Consider the following 13086-nt stretch of genomic DNA (forward strand, 5'->3'; position numbering starts at 1 on the left):
GGGAAAACGTGACACCTGTTAGACACCTGAGAACTGGAGATGCTGATCTCTGCTTTAGAGGTTCAGACGATCTCACTCTCTCAGCTCAACTTGGATGGAGGTTGGCCCTTATACTATGGGGCTTCCAGTGTAATCCAGAGATGAGAGCTATGTTCATTTGGAACAGTACACTCCAATGTGAGGAGATGCTCAAGGGGCAGCCAAGTTGAGCTAACCCTTCTCTTCCTCTGGTAGGATTATGGAGGATGGTGCCTCTCAGGGATCAAAAGGTGATCGAATGAAGATTTTACTTGTGTTTAGCTTTGTTTGATGTACTGTTATCGTGTTCTGTATTTGCTCTTGGTAGAAATGGGTATGAAGGAGAGCTCTGAGATGTGAATAGGAAGCAGTTGTCCAAGAGGTGCTTATTATAACGCAACTGAATAAAGAGATGTTTTGTCAGGAGCACTGTCTGTGAACCTCCGCCACTCACTTAATGTCTTCATCAAATGTGTCCTTTTGTCTTTACATTTTGTCTGCCTTGCTTAGTGCACCAACTCTTCTCCTAAAACATTTTTTTAAAGGCCAGCCTGTCAAAGCAGGGTAATGTTTCAGCATATCCTTTACAGTTTAAGATGTTTTGTTTAAGACACTAGTTGCCATTCTACTCAAATAAATCACAGGAAAAACATTGCACCCCTTTTAAAGTAGCTGCAGTGATGGCATACTAAGCCAAATGTATGTTCTTTCTCCCACACATTCCATAGATATTTAGAGCGCGGTCTCTCTGCTCGGAATGGGTTTACTAGTAGTGTCCTAAAGTGTCTCCTGCTGATTCCTATCTGTGGAGTGTTTTACGACAGATGCTCCCTCCTTCATTCTCAGCAGCACCTCTGTCCTCTTTTATTAGACGAGATGTGAGCTTGGGGGAGGTGAAGAGAGGTGCCAAAGTTCCACTGGACTCATGCAGATGATGACTCCCACAGGCATGGGCCTGTAGAAAGAGTCTCAGAGTATGACTGCTGAAATGGTAGTATGCCATTTCTGCCCCATGCAACATTGCACAAGATCACATTTCCTACGTGAATTGTTAACAGAAACAGCGTCACTTGTCTTTCTACTTGAAATTCAAGTCTTTAGGTGACTTTTTGGCAAACTCCAACGCAGGCTGTCGTGCATTTTACTGAGGAGTGGCTTCTGGATTCCTGTCTCAGACTCTACGACAATTCCTTCGACCTCATGGCTTGGTTTTTGCTCTGACATGACCTGTCAACTGTGGGATCTTATATAAACAGGTGTGTGGCTTCCAGGGCATCTCTTTGGCCTGAATGCCAAGCATCACGTCTGGAGGAAACCTGGCACCATCCCTACTACGGTGAAGCATGGTGGTGGCAGCATCATTCTGTGGGGATGTTTTTCAGTGGCAGGGATTACAGGATTTACTTTTAGATAATAATGAAGAACATTACATGGACAGGGGGAGCCTGATCCTAAATCAGCTCCCCAGAACATCGTCAATACAGGGGGGGACTCAGTTGTGCTTTGACTCCTGGTATCATATGAACATACATAAAACATGGTAAAATGTGTAGAATTGCAGGAAATGAGCATTAAAAATGCAAAAAATTGTGTAAACAGTTTGAACATTTTGGGATTGCAAGGGTTGAGAGGTGGGGTTTGGTGCTACAATGATAAATGATAATATCCATCCGGACCTTTTCCACCTGGGAAATCTGTGTGTTTTGACCCTCAGATAGTAGTTGAGTACCCTGATGTAGAGTCTGAGATGAGCACTGAGCCATGGAGGGAGATGAAGAACTGACATACCTGCTTCCATGCTGATGTGGCTCCTTTTAAACAGAACAAACCAGAGCATCTCAGAGTAGGATTGCTGATCTAAGATCAGTTTTGCTATGTTGGTCAAATGAAGGAGATTACATGGACAAGGGCGAACTGATCCTAGATCTGCATTCCTATTTTGAGACTGCTTATTCTGACGGAGCGCTGAGGCACAACTTTGTTGTTATGTCTGGTTTTCCATTGCTATAACAAGAGTAGTGGAGAGAGATTCAATGATGCCATGGCGTGTAGTAACATACTGCAGAATCCCAGTGTCTGATGAGGTTCCAGGGGAGCAATGTAAGATCCAGAACCATCCTAACTTCAAGCTCAGAGCTAATTATATCTTTCCATGGCCTTCAGTCATTTAGGTCATATTCTTTCAGATATCAAGTCATGTATATGCTTTTGCTTCCTCCAGTCTTGACATAAGTGAGTTTTGATTTCATTTGAATGCATTTTTGTTTTTCTGGGACCACACTGTTTGTCAAATAATGTGCACAAAGTGAGTGAAGGACTTGTCTGTCTGCGAGGGATATGGAAGATGTTCCATGTCAGACAGCCCACAGTGACCTGCAGGAAACCACTACCAGGCATAAAATCATAAATCGCAAAGCCATATTGTCCACTTTGACTGGAGAAATGTATAAGTCCAGGTGTTTTTCCTGAAATAAAGCCTTGTTCTACTCCTCTGTCATGATTTATAGAAACCTATATCCCTGGATGTGCTGTTGTACTTTTATCCCAAACCAATCTCAACACAATCAACACTGATATCTGAGCTACCTCTGTTTATCAGTGGATTCAACTAGGTCGTTTTCAGCAAAGACTCCGGTTGCAATAGATTCGATTTGCTGGGCTCTGTGTAGTTTGGCACAAGCCAGGAGAACCCACTGTTGTCAGCGCTGTGGCAATTTCGAGTGTGTGTTCCCTTCCCTCCAACCTTGCAAAAACACTTATGGTTAAGTTGGATCACAAATCAAGCCAACTCCCAACTCAATGAAGAATGTGCCTGCTTTCCACATAATCAGATTTAGTTAAATAGAAGTAGGAGCAAGTTAATTCAACAATGTGTTGGGCGGATTTCCTTTTGAGTGGGACATCAAGTGGCTAGTGTTGAGCACTTGATGGTAATGGCTTTGTCGGATTTGACAATGGGATTTACAGCCATATGACAAGCTGAATATTGGCAATGTCACAGCCATTTCTAGTTTTCATTCATACACACATTGAAAGCTCTGTATGACACTTAGAAAAACCAACTAGACATGTATAAACCCTTTAAAATGTTTCTAAAAGTAGCCAATCAGACATTGAGATTAAATCAAAGCTATGATACACTTTAGGTTGGTAATTAAAACTATATAAAGACGATCAGGATATTTATAGATCCCTATGGATAAATTCCTTAATTGTATTTCATATTTCATTTAAATTGACAGCAGATTAACATACATTTTATTGTCACATGCACCAGTACAGTGAAATGCCTTTATTGCAAGCTCTAAACCCAACAATGTAGAAATCAATAACAATGTAATCAAATCAAAACACATTTTATTGGTCACATACACATGGTTAGCAGATGTTAATGCGAGTGTAGCGAAATGCTTGTGCTTCTAGTTCCAACCGTGCAGTAATATCTAACAAGTAAATGTCACAACAACTACCTTATACACACAAGTGTAAAGGAATTAATAAGAATATGTACATATAAATATAATGATAAGTGATGGCCGTGCGGCATAGGCAAGATGCAGTGAATGATATAGAGCACAGTATACACATATGAGATGAGTAATGTAGGGTATGTAAACATTATATAAAGTGGCATTTTTAAAGTGACTAGTGATGCATTTATTACATGCAATTATTAATTATTAAAGTGGCTAGAAAATTTGAGTCAGTATGTTGGCAGCAGCCACACAATGTTAGTGATGGCTGTTTAACAGTGTGATGGTCTTGAGATAGATAGAAGCTGTTTTTCAGGCTCTCGGTCCCAGTTTTGATGCACCTGTACTGACCTCGCCTTCTGGATGATAGCGGGGTGAACAGGCTTGGGTGGTTTGGGTGGTTATTGTCCTTCATGATCTTTTATGCCTTCCTGTGACATCGGGTGGTGTAGGTGTCCTGGAGGGCAGATAGTTTGTGATGCGGTGATGCGTTGTGCAGACCTCACTACCTTCTGGAGAGCCTTACGGTTGTGGGCGTATCAGTTGCCATACCAGGCGGTGATACAGCTCGACAGGATGCTCTCGGTTGTGCATCTGTAAAAGTTTGTGAGTGTTTTTGGTGACAGGCCAAATTTCTTCAGCCTCTTGAGGTTGAAGATGCGCTGTTGCGCCTTCTTCACCACACTGTCTGTGTGGGTGGACCATTTCAGTTTGTCCGTGATGTGTACGCCGAGGTACTTAAAACTTTCCACCTTCTCCACTGCTGTCCCGTCAATGTGGAACGGGTGGTGCTCCCTGTTTCCTAAAGTCCACGATCTTCTCCTTTGTTTTATTGATGTGAGTGTGAGGTTATTTTCCTGACACCACACTCCGAGGGCCCTCACCTCCTCCCTGTACGCCGTCTTGTCATTGTTGGTAATCAAGCCTACCACGGTAGTGTCATTTGCAAACTTGATGATTGAGTTGGCGGCGTGCATGGCCACACAGTCATGGGTGAACAGGGAGTACAGGAGAGGGCTGAGAACACACCCTTGTGGGGCCTCAGTGTTGGGGATCAGCGGGGTGGAGATGTTGTTTCCTACCCTCACCACCTGGGGGCGGCCCGTCAAAGTCCAGGACACAGTTGCACAGGGCGGGGTCCAGACCCAGAGTCTTGAGCTTAATGACGAGTTTGGGGGGTACTATGGTGTTAAATGCTGAGCTGTAATCAATGAACAGCATTCTTGCATAGGTATTCCTCTTGTCCAGATGGGTTAGGGCAGTGTGCAGTGTGATTGCGATTGTGTCGCCTGTGGACCTATTGGGGCGGTAAGCAAATTGGAGTGGGTCTAGGGTGTCAGGTAGGGTGGAGGTGATATGATCCTTGACTATGGTGGCCCTCTTGAAGCATGTGGGAATAGCAGACTGGGATAGGGATTGATTGAATATGTCCGTAAACACAACAGCCAGCTGGTCTGCGTATGCTCTGAGGACGCGGCTAGGGATGCCATCTGGGCCGGCAGCCTTGCGAGGGTTAACATGTTTAAATGTTTTACTCATGTTGGCTGCGGTGAATGAGAGCCCACAGGTTTTGTTAACAGGCCATGTCAGTGGCACTGTATTGTCCTCAACACGACCAAAGATATTGTTTCATTTTTCTGGGAGCATGACGTTTTGTGTCTGTGACGGGGCTGGTTTTCTTTTTGTAATCTGTGATTGACTGTAGACCCTGCCACATACTTCTTGTGTCTGATCCATTGAATTGCGACTCCACTTTGTCTCTATACTGACGCTTAGCTTGTTTGATGGCCTTGCGGAGGGAATAGCTACACTGTTTGTATTCGGTCATGTTTCTGGTCGCCTGACATGATTAAAAGCAGTGGATTGCACTTTCAGTTTTGTGCGAATGCTGCCATCAATCCAAGGTTTTAATTGTCACAGTGGGTACAACATCATCAATGCACTTGCTAATAAATTCACTCACCGAATCAGTGTATACATCAATGTTGTTGTCTGAGGCTATCCGGAACATATCCCAGTCCATGTGATCAAAGCAATCTTGAAGCGTGGAATCAGATTGGTCGGACCAGCATTGAACAGACCTGACTATGGGTGTTTCCTGTTTTAGTTTCTGTCTATAGGCTGGGAGCAACAAAATTTAGTTGATTTCTTTGAAAGGAGGGTGAGGGAGGGCTTTGTATGGGTTGTGGAAATTAGAGTAGCAATGATCCAGAATGCTGCCAGCCCAGGTCGCACATTCGATATGCTGATAAAATTTAGGGAGCCTTGTTTTCAGATTAGCTTTGTTAAAATCCCCAGCTACAATAAATGCCGCCTCGGGATATGTGGTTTCCAGTTTACATAGATTCCAATGAAGTTATTTCAGGGCTGTCGAGGTGTCTGCCTGGGTGGGATATACACGTCTGTGATAATAATCTAAAAGAATTCTCTTGGTAGATAATGTGGTCGGCATTTGATTGTAAAGATTTCTAGGTCAGGTGAACAAAATGACTTGAGTTCCTGTACGTTGTTATGATCACACCACGACTCGTTAATCATAAGGCATACAACCCGCCCTTCTTCTTACCAGAGAGGTGTTTATCTCTGTCAGCGCGATGCGTGAAGAAACCAGGTGGCTGTACCGACTCTGATAACATATCCCAAGTGAGCCATGTTTCTGTGAAACAGAGAATGTTACAATCTCTGATGTCTCCCTGGAAGGCAACCCCTGCTTGAATTTCGTCTACCTTGTTGTCAAGAGATTAGACATTAGCGAGTAGTTTACTCGGGAGCGATGAGCGATGTGCCCGTCTACGGAGCCTGTCCAGAAGACCGCTCCGTCTGCCCCTTCTGCAGCGCCATTGTTTTGAGTCGCCTACTGGGATCCGATCCATTGTCCTGGGTGGTGGTCCAAACAGAGGGTCCGCTTCGGGAAAGTCGTATTCCTGGTCGTAATGTTGGTAAGTTGCTCTTATATCCAATAGTTCTTCCCGGCTGTATGTAATAAGACTTAAGATTTCCTGGGGTAACAATGTAAGAAATAATAAAACACATAAAAAAACAGAATAGTGCATAGTTTTCTAAGAACGCAAAGCAAGGCGACCATCTCTGTCGGCGCCATGTTGATATTAGAAATAACAAGTTAGAACCAAAACACATGAGAAATAAAATTAAGAACACAATCAAGTAAGTAAGCATACAATATACAAGGTCAGTTCCAGTACCATATTTACAATGTGCAGGGAAACTGGATGGATAGAGGTAGATTTGTAAAGGGATAAGGTGACTAGGCATCAGGATATATGATAAATAGAGTAGCAGCAGCGAATATAGTGATTGTGTTGTGTGTGTGTGGGTGTGTGTAGAGTGTAAATGTATGTGCATGTTATGTGTGTGTGAGCAAATGATGGCGTGCTTGTCTGTGTGTTGGAGTATCAGTGTGTGTAGTGTGTAAAGCCCACAGAGTGCAAATATAAGAATCAAATACAAAGGTCATCTCAGATAGTCTGTGTAGCCATTTTGTTAGCTATTTGATTAGCTATTTAGCAGTCTTATGGCATGGGGATAGAAGCTGTTAAGGAGCCTGTTGGTGTCTTGATGCACAGGTAGCAGAGAGAATAGTTTATGGCTTGGGTGGTTGGAGTCTTGAACGATTTCCTGGGTCTTCCTTTCACACCGCCTGATACAGAGGTCCTGGATGGCAGGAAGCTGGGCCCCTGATGGCAGGGAGCTGGCCAATCAAAGGTGTTGCTATTGTCATACCAAGCAGTGATGCAGCCAGTCAAGATGCTCTCAGCTGTATAACTTTCTGAATATTTGAGGGCCCATGTCAAACCGTTTCAACGAGCATATATTTTGATGATAAATGACCTTGGCAGACACAAGCATAAGAGACAATGTGTTTGTGCTGCAGAACATGTCAAGTATATCTACCAAATCAGTTTAATGCAAGTCTGACTCACAACCCATCCATCAGTGTGTATGTACAAGCCTGTGATGGTCCTCCTTGGTGCTAGACATTTCTTTTGATCATAGAGATGTAGGTCTATATTTGTAGAGATATGTAGGTATATGTAGGTCTATAGGAGAACAAGGGGAGAACAAGTATTTGATACACTGCCGATTTTGCAGTTTTCCTACTTACAAAGCATGTAGACCTCTGTAATTTTATCATAGGTACACTTCAATTGTGAGAAACAGAATCTAAAACAAAAATCCAGAGAATCACATTGTATGACTTTTAAGTAGTTCATTTGCATTTTATTGCATGACATAAGTATTTGATCACCTACCAACCAGTAAGAATTCCGGCTCTCACAGACCTGTTAGTTTTTCTTTAAGACGCCCTCCTGTTCTCCACTCATTACCTGTATTAACTGCACCTGGTAATGCGTTTGATTCGATCAGTTGTGTTATAAGGTATGGGGGATATACAGAAAATAGCCCTATTTGGTAAAATACCAAGTCCATATTACGGCAAGAACAGCTCAAATGAGCAAAAATAAATGACAGTCCATCCTTACTTAAAGATATGAAGTTCAGTCAATCTGGAAAATTTCAAGAACTTTGAGTTCCTTCAAATGCAGTTGCAAAAACCATCAAGCACTATGATGAAACTGGCTCTCATGAGGACCACCACAGGAATGGAAGACCCAGAGTTACCTATGCTGCAGAGGATAAGTTCATTAGAGTTACCAGTCCAAATAGACTGGTACCAGTCCAAACAGACTGGTACCAGTCCAAATAGAGTGTCCAAATAACCAGCCCAAATAAATGCTTCACAGAGTTCAAGTAACAGACACATCTCAACATCAACTGTTCAGAGCAGATTGTGTGAATCAGGCTTACATTGATTTACTTAGAATTCAAGGCGCACTTAACCAATATGGCTACCACAGCATTCTGCAGCGATACACCATCCCATCTGGTTTGCGCTGAGTGGGACTATCATTTGTTTTTCAACAGGACAATGACCCAACACACCTTCAGGCTTTGTAAGTGCTATTTAACCAAGAAGGAGAGTGATGGAGTGCTGTATCAGATGACCTGGCCTCCACAATCACCTGACCTCAACCCAATTGAGATGATTTGGGATGAGTTGGACCTGAGAGTGAAGGAAAAGCAGCCAACAAGTGCTCAGCATATGTGGTAACTCCTTTCAAGACTGTTGGAAAAGCATTCAAAGGTGAAGCTAGCTGAGAGAATGCCAAGAGTTTGCAGAGCTGTCATCAGGGCAAAGGGTGGCTACTTTGAAGAATCAAAATGATTCCATATGTGTTATGTCATAGTTTTGATCTCCTCACTATTATTCTACAATATAAAACATAAAGAAAAACACTTGAGTGAGTAGGTGTGTCCAAACATTTTGACTGGTACTGTATGTGGAGATTTGTAAGTAGATGTAGGTCCATATATGTAGAGATATGTGGGTACATGTCGGCCTATATACTCTATGTACCGGCACATAACTATAAGATATTAATCTGTTGCAATGTGAACTCCCTTCACTTATTTCAGAATGCCGAATACTAACTTGACAACATGATAGTTTTCTCATGAAGAACATGAAATCTCAATTTGCCTCCACCTAGGCCAAAGGAATCATGAAGGGATGTTTGCTGTTTAAAGAGGAAACTGCTGTCAAAAAATGTGGACTTTTAGCAAATTGCAGTAATTCCTTTACCCCATAGCCCTACATAAAATAGGTGATGGCATTGTTTAATTGAACTACCATTAGAGGGTCGGGTGGCTGAGGGTTTGGTGCAGTAATTGTGTCTATAGCAGAGAAAGCCAGAAGGAAAATAAATTGTTAATCGCTTGATTTAATTAGTATGACTACTGGGAACAAATTAGAATTAAGCAATGATGCCTGATGAGGTGTGGTATACAGCTAAGGGCTGTTCTTAACCAAGACGCAACGTGGAGGGCCTGGATACAGTTCTAGCCGTGTTATACTGGCCATATATCACAACCCCCCCGAAGTGCCTTATTGGTAATATAAACTGGTTACCAATGTAATTATAAGAGTAAAAATAAATGTTTTGTCATACCCATAGTATACGGTCTGATATACCACGACTGTCAGCCAATCAGCATTCAGGGCTCAAACCACCCAGTTTATAATAGGGTATAATCTATTTTTCCACTTATTATCATGAATCATCTAGTGGCACCGTCTAGTTGAGAAAACGTATGTTTCCAAAGTGGTATATATGGATTAGCTGACAACATCACAAAAATGATGTGCAGGCTTCAATGTGGCACTAGATTAGTATGTGAGTTGTTTTGATTCTGAATGGCCAGATAGCTAGCAGCAATGACAAGAAACTGCCTTGTGTGGAATCGTTTCAGCTAGTTTCATCTTGCTCTTGATACCATGTCTTGAGATGTTTTGACTGACTTCATGTCAATGCTAATATGGAAACAACTGTTGGTTAGCTATGTCTTTGTTTTGAATATACATGGAAGACTAAATATAGTTTACATGTTGTCAACAATCTAAGCCAACTCTAACCTCTATGAATCCAAGAGTGGAAGACTCCTCTCTTGTCTCTAAAAGTAGGTTCACTTTATGTGAACAGTCCCATCACAAGTCAGACTGTTGAATTAACTTCATTTGAACGTACTTTCCCTGTTGTCTGCTGATTTAGTCCTTATGTACTGTTGGAGGTAATCTGAGACCAAATATCCACCGACTAGGGTTATTAACCCAACTTTCATTACGTTGGTCTGTATGTCTATTAGTATTTCTGATTTTAACCAAAGAACAGACCAAACCTTGTCCCATGCAATCAGTTGGCAAATTTCACAAGCACTTCCAGCTGATGGCGAAGGAACACGCTTTGGTCAACAACGTTCAGTTACATTTGGCCAGTTTTGTAGTACTCGAGTCGGGTCTCGAAACCATTGAGTATCTCGTGTCGGTTACATTTTTACTCTGTCTTGACTTGGTGTCCCCAAGACCTGCAGAGTAAAAAACTCATAATCAACCTCCATTTAGTCAGCGCATAAAGTCCTTCACCAGGCCAAATATATACACTCCTTTCTTGAAACAATATCTTACGGTCTATAGAAAGCTACTTAACTCATAACTCTACTGTCCTTTACTGTCATTGAAAAACTGCCTTGACTCTCTGACAGGGAAGAGTTGGGAAACTGTTGAAAGTTGGGCGCTTACTATTAGTCAAGGGGAGACAGGGTGAAACTGTAACTGTCTTTATATCTATTATAGGTATGTCTTAGCAGTGGTGAACCTATTGGACCTAGGTCTTCAGTTTATGACAGTTTAGTATAGTGGTGAACCTATTGGACCGAGAGCTTCAGTGTGTGACAGGTTAGTACAGTGGTGAACCTATTGGACCGAGAGCTTCAGTGTGTGACAGGTTAGTACAGTGGTGAACCTATTGGACCTAGGACTTCAGTGTGTGACAGGTTAGTACAGTGGTGAACCTATTGGACCTAGATCTTCAGTGTGTGACAGGTTAGTACAGTGGTGAACCTATTGGACCGAGAGCTTCAGTGTGTGACAGGTTAGTACAGTGGTGAACCTATTGGACCTAGATCTTCAGTGTGTGACAGGTTAGTGCAGTGGTGAACCTATTGGACCTAGTTCTTCAGTGTGTGACAGGTTAGTGCAGTGGTGAACCTATTGGACCTAGATCTTCAGTGTGTGACAGGTTAGTACAGTGGTGAACCTATTGGACCTAGATCTTCAGTGTGTGACAGGTTAGTGCAGTGGTGAACCTATTGGACCTAGATCTTCAGTGTGTGTTGTACAGTGGTGAACCTATTGGACCTAGATCTTCAGTGTGTGACAGGTTAGTACAGTGGTGAACCTATTGGACCTAGATCTTCAGTGTGTGACAGGTTAGTGCAGTGGTGAACCTATTGGACCTAGATCTTCAGTGTGTGACAGGTTATGCTGAAAGTGGTGAACCTATTGGACCTAGATCTTCAGTGTGTGAGAGTACAGTGGTGAACCTATTGGACCTAGATCTTCACAAAGGTTAGTACAGTGGTGAACCTATTGGACCTAGATCTTCAGTGTGTGACAGGTTAGTGCAGTGGTGAACCTATTGGACCTAGATCTTCAGTGTGTGACAGGCTCGTGATGCTGAAAGGACAGCAACAGTAATACCAGCACACTCATGTATGTTTTTATAAAACACAAAGAAAGTGGTGGTATGCACAGTACATACTGTAGCCTATTTTAGTGAAAATTTACAGGCAGCAAGACTTAATCCCTTCTGTTTCAATGAGCAGCTCACAGAAGAACCGGTGGGTAGGAAAGACATTTCAACTGATATCTACCAGTAAATGCTAACTAAGGCAACCATGGATATGCAAAGCAGGTGTTGAAAAAGTGTGGTCTTTAGTCTTGGTTAGTAGGCTATTTGTGATGTGTATTTCAGTCTTCATGACTGTTTGCATGAACATTTCTAAAGGCTTTCCCCAAAACAACTTCCCAATTAAATGTTGACTGACATGTAGTAGGCCTACCTGACAGAATGATATCATGATGATTTGTATCAATGGGGAGGGCATTTGTTTTGTTCAATTCAATTAAAAGGACAACTACACCCTCCACAAATATATTTTGAAGATTTTTCCCAGACCTTAAAAATGGTCTCCTGTTGTGGAAAAATAAATACATTTGAAGTGTGATTTTGAGACTGAAAATCTGAAAAATCTGATAGGAAAACAGGATTTTTCCCACAGGACCCACTTCTCCAGGCATCACTGCACCACTACATAAAGCCGATGGAAAGACAGCAGTCCATTCACTCTGACATAAGAAACCAGTAGGTCCCAACCATAATACAAAAACACAACCATTAGGCTAAGCGTTTCCCAATTGAAATGTACAACTATTACTTACCATTGCAAAACACTTTTAACATTTAGCACACAAATAACTGGTGATCTAAAGTTGAAATGCATAACATAAGACATTTTCAAAGAGATGGCCAACAACAGCATGCGAGCTGCAACAAAAAACACAATTCCACTCACCAGATGATGAGAATTTGAAATGTAACTTCTTGCTGAGTTATTTTTAAAAGGGAGAAGCTAACAAATTAGCAACAACATCTTCTTTGCTAACACCCACTGCAGCTGCTGCAAACTAGCCTACAGCAAAAGCTAGCTAGACCGTGGGAAAACTACTGCTCACTATTGCACAGTGACCTGTTGGCCATTAAGGGTCAATGTGATTGGCTGATTCCACTGTCACTCAAAAATGTTGTCCTATTACAATTGAATGGTAGATGCCTTCTATCATGCTTATGATGGCCTAGCCAATGGCTGACTTAGCTAGCCAGATGTATCTCCCCTTTTCTCTTAATTTTAACCTTTTCCTTAATAACAAAAACTGAAGCGATTAAATCTTTGGGCTTTCTCTGAAAGTGTAGAAGGCCCTCATTGTTCCCCAATGTGTTTGGGATAGTAAATATGTGTAGAGTGTCTCTATTTGCCTCAGCACGTCTTTATCCACCATTCCGAAGCCATATGTTCTGAAATATCAACACAGAAATACTGGATATTTTAAGACTTATTATGATGACAATTTTACACAATTACAGTCATGGTCTTGAACTGGTTTTGCTCCCTCTCAGTC

The sequence above is a fragment of the Oncorhynchus masou genome, chromosome 9, assembly GCF_036934945.1.
Source record: "Oncorhynchus masou masou isolate Uvic2021 chromosome 9, UVic_Omas_1.1, whole genome shotgun sequence".
Lineage (NCBI taxonomy): Eukaryota > Metazoa > Chordata > Actinopteri > Salmoniformes > Salmonidae > Oncorhynchus > Oncorhynchus masou.